At 43.7% G+C, this 10,036-nt stretch overlaps 7 non-coding genes across 7 annotated transcripts; all 7 read right to left on the reverse strand.

Annotated features, from left to right (window-relative positions):
• Window positions 1-1,907: 1,907 nt before the first annotated feature.
• On the reverse strand, window positions 1,908-2,095 carry LOC140306117 (U2 spliceosomal RNA). Its single transcript, XR_011915476.1, has one exon. It is a non-coding gene; the product is annotated as a U2 spliceosomal RNA (small nuclear RNA).
• Window positions 2,096-2,370: 275 nt separating this feature from the next.
• LOC140306328 (U5 spliceosomal RNA) lies at window positions 2,371-2,484 on the reverse strand. The gene has a single exon (XR_011915646.1). It is a non-coding gene; the product is annotated as a U5 spliceosomal RNA (small nuclear RNA).
• Window positions 2,485-2,895: 411 nt separating this feature from the next.
• On the reverse strand, window positions 2,896-3,086 carry LOC140306039 (U2 spliceosomal RNA). Its single transcript, XR_011915404.1, has one exon. It is a non-coding gene; the product is annotated as a U2 spliceosomal RNA (small nuclear RNA).
• Window positions 3,087-3,361: 275 nt separating this feature from the next.
• On the reverse strand, window positions 3,362-3,475 carry LOC140306329 (U5 spliceosomal RNA). Its single transcript, XR_011915647.1, has one exon. It is a non-coding gene; the product is annotated as a U5 spliceosomal RNA (small nuclear RNA).
• Window positions 3,476-3,886: 411 nt separating this feature from the next.
• On the reverse strand, window positions 3,887-4,077 carry LOC140306040 (U2 spliceosomal RNA). Its single transcript, XR_011915405.1, has one exon. It is a non-coding gene; the product is annotated as a U2 spliceosomal RNA (small nuclear RNA).
• A 275-nt stretch (window positions 4,078-4,352) lies between these two features.
• Window positions 4,353-4,466, reverse strand: LOC140306360 (U5 spliceosomal RNA). Its single transcript, XR_011915676.1, has one exon. It is a non-coding gene; the product is annotated as a U5 spliceosomal RNA (small nuclear RNA).
• Window positions 4,467-4,854: 388 nt separating this feature from the next.
• On the reverse strand, window positions 4,855-5,045 carry LOC140306108 (U2 spliceosomal RNA). Its single transcript, XR_011915468.1, has one exon. It is a non-coding gene; the product is annotated as a U2 spliceosomal RNA (small nuclear RNA).
• Window positions 5,046-10,036: the final 4,991 nt, after the last annotated feature.

Genomic DNA, 10,036 nt, shown 5'->3' on the forward strand with positions numbered 1-10,036 from the left:
TCCACCCTCTTTTGATCATACTTTGTCGGGCATTCGCACCTTTTCTTACCCGCTTTTTACAAACTATGCTCGGACATTCAAACCTTCTTGTAGCCAAACACATCCACTCCTGATTTTGTTGATGTATGGTTGGGCATTCGAACCTACTTGTTGCCCGCTTTTCATTAATTATGGGTGGACATTCACACCTTGTCGCAGCCAAACACCTCCGCTCCCTGTTTTGATCATGTATGGTTGGACATTCGCACCTTTTCTCACCCGCTTTTTGCAAACTATGGTCGGCCATTCACAGCTTCCTCTCCACCATACAAGTATGGTGGGATATTCACACCCACTTGCATCCGAAGACCTCCGCCCCCACTTTTGTTGATATTTAGTCGGTCATTCACACCTTACCCGTTTTCTTGCCGCCAAACACCTCTGATCTCGCTTTTGATGATGTAAGATTGGGCATTCAGACCTTGCTTTTCCTGCTTTTCACCAACTATATATATAACATTCACACCTTCTTGCAGCCGAACACTTCCGCTCCACCTTTTAGGTATCTATCACACCTTTTTTTTCACCGCATTTTATAGATTATGGTTGGAAATTCTCAACCACTCATCCGAAGACCTCTCCTCCCGCTTTTGTTAATATATTTGAACTTTAGTCAGACATTCACACCTACTTGCAGCCGAACACCACCTCTCTAGCTTTTGATGATGTATGGTCCGGCATTCTTACCGTTTCTAACACATTTTTCAGCAATTATGGTAGGACATTCACACCTTCTTGCAGCTGAACACCTCCTCTCCCACTTATGATCATGTGCGGATTGATTTTCGAAAATTTTCTTTCATGTTTTCTAGCAATTAAAAATGGACATTTAGACCTTCTTGCAGCTGAACACCTCCGCTCCCGCTTTTGATCATACATTGTCAGGCATTCGCACCTTGTCTTACCCGCTTTTTACAAAATTTAGTCGAACATTCACACCTTTTTGCAGCCGAACACAGTTTTTTGCAGCCGAATTTGGGCATTCGAACCTTTTCATACCCACTTTTTACCAACTATGGTCGGACATTCACACCGTCTTACAGCGGAACACCTCCGCTCCCTCTTTTGATGGTGTATGTTCGGGCATTCGAACCTTTTCTTACCCGCTTTTTACAAACTATGCTCGGACATTCAAACCTTCTTGTAGCCGAACACATCCACTCCTGCTTTTGATGATGTATGGTTGGGCATTCGAACCTACTTGTTGCCCGCTTTTCATTAATTATTATTAATAATAATAATTATTCACACCTTGTCGCAGCCAAACACCTCCGCTCCCTGTTTTGATCATGTATGGTTGGACATTCGCACCTTTTCTCACCCGCTTTTTGCAAACTATGGTCGGCCATTCACAGCTTCCTCTCCACCATACTTGTATGGTGGGATATTCACACCCACTTGCATCCGAAGACCTCCGCCCCCACTTTTGTTGATATTTAGCCGATCATTCGCACCTTACCCGCTTTTGGCAAACTATGGCCTTCTTGCAGCCAAAAACCTCTGATCTCGCTTTTGATGATGTAAGGTTGGGCATTCAGACCTTGCTTCACCTGCTTTTCACCAAATATAGTCGGACATTCACACCTTCTTGCAGCCGAACACTTCCGCTCCACCTTTTAGTTTTCTATGGGGCATTCACACCTTTTTTTACACCGCATTTTATAAAAACACCACAGGAACACCGTATTGAGGCTTTGTTCTGACCGCTCATTCGGTGTCGCGTTTCTTTCAAGCAATTCTCCTGGTTAGCCCGCACTCGGCTCGCTCCCAGAGCCGTGTTAAAGTCTGCTTCGCATTCACTCTCTTTTCTCAGCAGATTAAAAGAAACTTCCATCCTGCACCGCTGTTTGCTTTTTCACAAGAGCAGAGGAGAGCGCACCGTTCCCAGCAGCACTGCAGTACCGGGTCGATGCTTGGAGTGAACGGAGCAAGCTCCTTTTTCAACTCCTATTGATAAAAATCCATTTAATATGTAGTCCTTGCATAGACATATCACATATTAAACTGATAAGAACAGATACTACACTTGATCTTAGCCAAAAGGCCGAGAAGCAATATCTGTCCACTGGTTCACGTCCGAGGGCCCTTCCTGGCACAATGCGCACTTGTAGCGGTGTTCGTTTTATGGCCATAGTGTCACTTTGCACCTCCGCCCACCCGCTGCACTGAGCACTCTTCAACCCTTTTAAATGGTATAACTTTACACTACCGCACGCTCCAGCGAGCACCATTCAAGCAACATCGGCACAGTCGCAACAAGTAAGGCGACTCTCCTCAGAGAAGTCACTCTGCACAGTAACAAGATTTCTTTTGCACAGACAGAAAGGGCTTCACCCCCAAAGGTAAAGCCTGCCAAAAATAGAAACAATTCATTAGTGCTGCTCTCCACAGAAGTCTTTAGTAAAAGGCGAAGGACTTGTACGTTATGAAGAGAAACCAGAGTACGATTATCCATCACTGCGGGAGCAGGGCATCAGGCTAGTTGGCATAGCCACCTTCCCCATGGTGAGCTTTGCTTGGTTGAGACGCTTGCTCCCCCCCCTTGCTCCTCGGCTGACCAAGTAGGAACAATCGGGCCCTATTCGATGGCTGCCTTGTCTTTTACTCTGTGCCAAAGACAAGGCAGCCACAAACAACACGGGAACACCGTATTGAGGCTTTGTTCTGACTGCTCATTCGGTGTCGCGTTTCTTTCAAGCAATTCTCCCGGTTAGCCCGCACTCGGCTCGCTCCCAGAGCCGTGTTAAAGTCTGCTTCGCATTCACTCTCTTTTCTCAGCAGATTAAAAGAAAGTTTCATCTTAGGCTCCCTGAAACTTCCATCCTGCACCGCTGCTTGCTTTTTCACAAGAGCAGAGGAGAGCGCACCGTTCCCAGCGGCACTGCAGTACCGGGTCGATGCTTGGAGTGAACGGAGCAAGCTCCTTTTTCAACTCCTATTGATAAAAGTCCATTTAATATGTAGTCCTCGCATAGAGGACATATCAGACATTAAACTGATAAGAACAGATACTACACTTGATCTTAGCCAAAAGGCCGAGAAGCGATAACTGTCCACTGGTTCACGTCCGAGGGCCCTTCCTGGCACAATGCGCACTTGTAGCGGTGTTCTTTTTATGGCCATAGTGTCACTTTGCACCTCCGCCCACCCGCTGCACTGAGCACTCTTCAACCCTTTTAAATGGTATAACTTTACACTACCGCACGCTCCAGCGAGCACCATTCAAGCAACATCGGCACAGTCGCAACAAGTAAGGCGACTCTCCTCAGAGAAGTCACTCTGCACAGTAACAAGATTTCTTTTGCACAGACAGAAAGGGCTTCACCCCCAAAGGTAAAGCCTGCCAAAAATAGAAACAATTCATTAGTGCTGCTCTCCACAGAAGTCTTTAGTAAAAGGCGAAGGACTTGTACGTTATGAAGAGAAACCAGAGTACGATTATCCATCACTGCGGGAGCAGGGCATCAGGCTAGTTGGCATAGCCACCTTCCCCATGGTGAGCTTTGCTTGGTTGAGACGCTTGCTCCCCCCCCTTGCTCCTCGGCTGACCAAGTAGGAACAATCGGGCCCTATTCGATGGCTGCCTTGTCTTTTACTCTGTGCCAAAGACAAGGCAGCCACAAACAACACGGGAACACCGTATTGAGGCTTTGTTCTGACTGCTCATTCGGTGTCGCGTTTCTTTCAAGCAATTCTCCCGGTTAGCCCGCACTCGGCTCGCTCCCAGAGCCGTGTTAAAGTCTGCTTCGCATTCACTCTCTTTTCTCAGCAGATTAAAAGAAAGTTTCATCTTAGGCTCCCTGAAACTTCCATCCTGCACCGCTGCTTGCTTTTTCACAAGAGCAGAGGAGAGCGCACCGTTCCCAGCGGCACTGCAGTACCGGGTCGATGCTTGGAGTGAACGGAGCAAGCTCCTTTTTCAACTCCTATTGATAAAAGTCCATTTAATATGTAGTCCTCGCATAGAGGACATATCAGACATTAAACTGATAAGAACAGATACTACACTTGATCTTAGCCAAAAGGCCGAGAAGCGATAACTGTCCACTGGTTCACGTCCGAGGGCCCTTCCTGGCACAATGCGCACTTGTAGCGGTGTTCTTTTTATGGCCATAGTGTCACTTTGCACCTCCGCCCACCCGCTGCACTGAGCACTCTTCAACCCTTTTAAATGGTATAACTTTACACTACCGCACGCTCCAGCGAGCACCATTCAAGCAACATCGGCACAGTCGCAACAAGTAAGGCGACTCTACTCAGAGAAGTCACTCTGCACAGTAACAAGATTTCTTTTGCACAGACAGAAAGGGCTTCACCCGCAAAGGTAAAGCCTGCCAAAAATAGGAACAATTCATTAGTGCTGCTCTCCACGGGAGTCTTTAGTAAAAGGCGAAAGACTTGTACATTATGAAGAGAAACCAGTGTACGATTATCCATCACTGCGGGAGCAGGGCATCAGGCTAGTTGGCATAGCCACCTTCCCCATGGTGAGCTTTGCTTGGTTGAGACGCTTGCTCCCCCCCCTTGCTCCTCGGCTGACCAAGTAGGAACAATCGGGCCCTATTCGATGGCTGCCTTGTCTTTTACTCTGTGCAAAAGACAAGGCAGCCACAAACAACACGGGAACACCGTATTGAGGCTTTGTTCTGACTGCTCATTCGGTGTCGCGTTTCTTTCAAGCAATTCTCCCGGTTAGCCCGCACTCGGCTCGCTCCCAGAGCCGTGTTAAAGTCTGCTTCGCATTCACTCTCTTTTCTCAGCAGATTAAAAGAAACTTCCATCCTGCACCGCTGTTTGCTTTTTCACAAGAGCAGAGGAGAGCGCACTGTTCCCAGCGGCACTGCAGTACCGGGTCGATGCTTGGAGTGAACGGAGTAAGCTCCTTTTTCAACTCCTATTGATAAAAATCCATTTAATATGTAGTCCTCGCATAGAGGACATATCAGACATTAAACTGATAATAACAGATACTACACTTGATCTTAGCCAAAAGGCCGAGAAGCAATAACTGTCCACTGGTTCCCGTCCGAGGGCCCTTCCTGGCACAATGCGCACTTGTAGCGGTGTTCTTTTTATGGCCATAGTGTCACTTTGCACCTCCGCCCACCCGCTGCACTGAGCACTCTTCAGCCCTTTTAAATGGTATAACTTTACACTACCACACGCTCCAGCGAGCACCATTCAAGCAACAACTTTGCACTCCAGCTTCGAACATCGGCACAGTCGCAACAAGTAAGGCGACTCTACTCAGAGAAGTCACTCTGCACAGTAACAAGATTTCTTTTGCACAGACAGAAAGGGCTTCATCCGCAAAGGTAAAGCCTGCCAAAAATAGAAACAACTCATTAGTGCTGCTCAACGTTGTACTTTGCAGTAAAAGAAAGAGCAAATCTAAAGTTTCAGGAATCCGAGAATAAGCTTACTTTCATGAGTTCTTCACGATTTCGGATTTTGCTATAAAATGAATTCCTTCACTCAAACTAAATTAAAACTGCTAAACCGCTAATCTGTTACATACAAGGCAGATGTCAAATTCACCGAAATAGGATCTAAGGGTATTTGGCCAATCGAGCTGTAGCAGCTTCGGTAAAAGAGTATAAGTTGAAGAGTTTGTGAATAAAGGTGTGCGCACACATAGTGAGTTGTAGGAAAATAGGCAGGGAGCAATGCCGGCTGGGGTATATGTTCTTGTATGTTGTCTGACTGTTTGATTTGAATGTGTTGTGTAAGTGTCCTGTTGAATGTTACATGTTTGGGCTTTGACACGCTTCACTGTGGTTGTTAACTGTGTGGTGTGTCCTGAAATGTTATATGTTTGGGCTGTGTGACATGCTTAATGCTTTTCAGTAGCAACCCACTTATTCATATATAGCAACTGACAACATAAGAAGTCCGGACATACTTTGATAGTAGTTGTAGAAGTATCCTTATTGATAATAGATAAACTAATTCATAGTGATAGAACAGTAGATGAACAGGTGCCTGCACATGTCTCATGAAAATAAAATGGGTGTATGATTGCTGACGGCAGAGCAATACTGCCAAACTTATGAGTTCTTGTGGCAAACTTGATTCAGTGTCTTGACGTGTATACGCTGTTTCGCTGACTTGTCACAAGAAACAAAGTGTGTTTGATAAGATCCGACCATTTTATTACGGGAGGATCAGTATGTATGGATTCTGATGTGACTGATAAACCTATTCGTATCTTAAGCATAATCTAATACGTGAGACAACGCCCTGGCACACAATCAAAAAAAAAAGAGAGAGAGCGGTTTTGTGTCCCCACAGTCCATAATGTAGAAAAGAGAGAAAAAAGCCTTTCTGATTTGGTGTGTGTGCTCACAGTGCAGAGTGTAGAGAAAAGAGAGAAAAGAAAGCCGTTTTGGTGTCACGGGTGTTGTGACTTACACACACACATTTCTGAATTGAGAAAGGAAATTATTTTAGAGAAAGCACTAGAGTTTAGATCCCACATTTGTTGATAGGCATTCATTTAATTTTTCTTTTAATCAGTTTTAAAGTGAATACTAACTGAGAAATGAAAAAGGTGAAGAGTTTAGAAGCTTGGTTCAAGAGCAAAACTTGGTTTATGATCAGCTGAGTCTCTAAACAGAACAGCAAAGGGCTTCATCGAACATTTAAAAAAGATTCAGATTGTTAGAATATCCAGAATTTATAGGAATGGTGGTGATTACTCTTATTTTCTAGAATGGAAATAACTGCACCATGTCTGTTTTATGAATTTAAGGGGCTAAAAAGTTTTGTTCTCGTTTTTCTATGATTAACCGAATGTATGTGAGAGTCCAAACAGACAGAAGGGTTACGGCCGAGCGCTGGACCTTCCAAAAAAGATGAGACAGGCTGGACCTGTGCCATACTAGTTAAGACCTGCCTGTTGATAACAGGTTCTTTAAACTCTCACACACACAAACTCACACACGTTCGCACACATACACCCATACACACACACATTCTTGAACTTGCTGCAAGATTAAACATTTGCATTAACTGACTCCAGCAACTCTGAGTCTCATTGAGAGACTTTTCTCAACAATTGGGTCCTCAAACCAGATCTCAACGTTTTTTCCGCTTTCCAGGGTCGGAGCTGAAACCGTGCACGGGGGAGTCCAGTACTCCTAATGAAAGACCCCCTGCTGAATTGCGGTAATTAGGGGCCAGTGTCCACTGAAAGGGGGAAAAAGGGACGAGATCGTACTTTTGAATCAATGGCCAGAAGCCATTGGCAGTGCAGGCATCAACAATAATGGTGTTATTTCACCCATTAACACTTAAGGTACCTCATGCAGTGGCTGTGATATGGTTACTTAACAAAATATCTTTACCAGACATCTCTCCTACATAACAGTTCTTCTTTCACAGCCACACCTTGTTGTCGAGAGATGTGCTACACTTAATCCATCCACACTGCTACCTACCCCACAGATGGAAAGCCTCATGATTGCATGTCAGAAATAACCATCAGTGTTTTACCCAGGCCAGACTTAACTGATATACGTTATGAAAATGCAGAAATAACTATATTTATTCAACAGGTCAAGCAAAAAACCCTGATGGCACAAATGCTACAGGATTTGCAGTAGTAACAGAAACTGAAGTTTTCTTAAAACAACCACTACCAAAAAATTACTCTGTTCAAGCAGTCGAATTGGTAGCTTTAACTGAAGCTTGTAAATTAAATAACAAAAAGGTTGTTAACGTTTACACTGACAGTCAGTATGCCTTCTCAACTGTACATGTGTTAACACAGCATTGGAAAAACAGGTATGTTGACATCCACAGCTAAATGTATAAACTACCAATATTTTAGCATTATTAGATGTTATTCAATTGCCATCTACAATAGACTCGTATGAATGACCGGAAGGAAAACCATACTGCCAAAGAATTTGTTTAAATATGCTGCAGTATTGAGCCACGCACCATGTCATGTCTTAACAGGAGGGATGGAAGCAATAATGAACAAGGTTTTTACAGCATATGGTTTTACTAATTATTGAATTTTTTTTTTTAGAATAAATAAATGAATAAAGTTTTGTCTAGCAGGTCAAATATGTGCAAAATACATTCCACAGGGCAATCTAAGACCAAAACGAAGATAATTCCCTAAGCCAGTGTATCTTTTTCAACATATTTGTTTGGATTTCATTATTTCATTATTGTGTAGATTTCATTGAACTAAATTAATGTTAAGGGAAACGATTCTGCTCAGTGACAACAGAGGTTTTTACCAAATGGTCTGAAATATTTCCATGTGCACAAGCAGATGCACTCTCAGTAGCAAAATCACGCGTAAAATAACTCATTTCTAGATTTGAAATTCCTGAAAAGATCTTCAGTGATACTTAGACACACTTTGTAAACAATGTCATCTCACTGATGGCAAAGAACTTAAAATAGACCTTAGAAACCACTGTGATATAGAAGGTTTCGCTAACACATTGGAATTGTTTTACTATTTACATATGCATGTGCAGTGAAGAATTGCTTGCTGCTGATAAATGCAAAGAAGAACAGCTTACACATAGATGCTCACATATAGGCTGCTGAATGCAATGAAGACCTGCTTATCCAGTAAAGTTCAATGTCAATGTGTAATATTCAATTAGGATTTGCAAAACAGTGAAGTTAAACAATGAATGGGTCCATAGTCGGTATGAGAAGACTACAGGAATATTTACCTGGGTGTACGTTCAAACAGAGATGAGAAAATTGCGATAAATGATTGTTTGTTTGTTTGTTAGTATGTATATGAATGTTATGTGTATAAACTGTGTTGAGTTGTAGTTACTCAGTAGTGTCTCAGTGAAACAACCGACGGGGGAAGCCTTGCGGTGACAACAAAAGCAGTGTTTTACTGATGAGTCAAGTTGCTCCAGTGTACTCCATACAAACTGGTTGGCTACTGAAGGGATAGAAAATGGGGAATACTTGTTTTAAAGCAAACAAGGAATTAGATGGGAAAAATACATGTTTTAACGGGACCCAGACAATATTATATAGATGTCGCCACTGAAGTAAAGAACATTTACGTGGGATGGTGTGAGGGTCCTCGTTTGGCTGACGTTCGCCGATATGCTCGCCATGCTCAGAACCAAGTTGAGACGCGTAAGACAACCAAAAGGGACAAGTGTGAAAAGGAGCTGCATTTGGCAACCATGACTATGTATTACGCAGTTGGTGTAAACAGAGGACGAGGCCGAAGTCGAAGACGTGGACGTGTGGGAGAGGAGGTCGAAATGGGCCACGCCAGAGCTATGATCCGAATATTTGTTTTTACTGTGGCCAGACTGGACACTGGAAGAAGGACTGTCCACAGCTAAAAAGTGATGAAATTGGGCAAAAGGCTGACTGAGGGTGGGAGGCAGGTTCTGGACGTCACGCGGCAGCGGAGCCTCCACTAATGGGTGATAGCACAAACACACTCACACATTTTTCCTGCTCTGTGTAGTGAAGCAACGCTTGCCGACTGTGATTCACGTAGTAAAGTTTTGCATGCTATTTCCGTCCTAGAGCAAAGATATTTCTCTCAGAATATAGGAACTTATGTTCATCAGTAGTGACGTCAGGGGAGTTTGATTGTCCTCCAAAGTTAAGTGGAAACCACGTTTAATGTATGTCTGCATCAGGCCAGGTTGTGAAGGAGAAAATGACAATGCCCATTGCGTGTTGTCACTCCCGATGAGCTCTCCTTCAAACACTCATTTTTGTTATCAGAGTTGTGTCCCATTAACCTGATGGGCTGTGATCTCATGTGTAAATTAGGCATTATTTTAACTTCTACACCAGAGGGTGTTAAGGTTATGTTACAGCCTGACAAAGTTTTCACAGCAGTGCAGTTTGATTCATCGGCACTTACATATGCTTATGAGTGGAAACTTCCCAGCTCTCCTTTTTCACAACAACTAGTGGAAGAAGCAAAAGCGTTAGTTTCACCCCTTTCTGATTTCATGCAACCTACTGATTTGCACTGCAC

This window comes from Leuresthes tenuis, unplaced genomic scaffold (assembly GCF_036924035.1).
Source record: "Leuresthes tenuis unplaced genomic scaffold, fLeuTen1.0.hap1 SCAF_4, whole genome shotgun sequence".
NCBI classification, from domain to species: domain Eukaryota; kingdom Metazoa; phylum Chordata; class Actinopteri; order Atheriniformes; family Atherinopsidae; genus Leuresthes; species Leuresthes tenuis.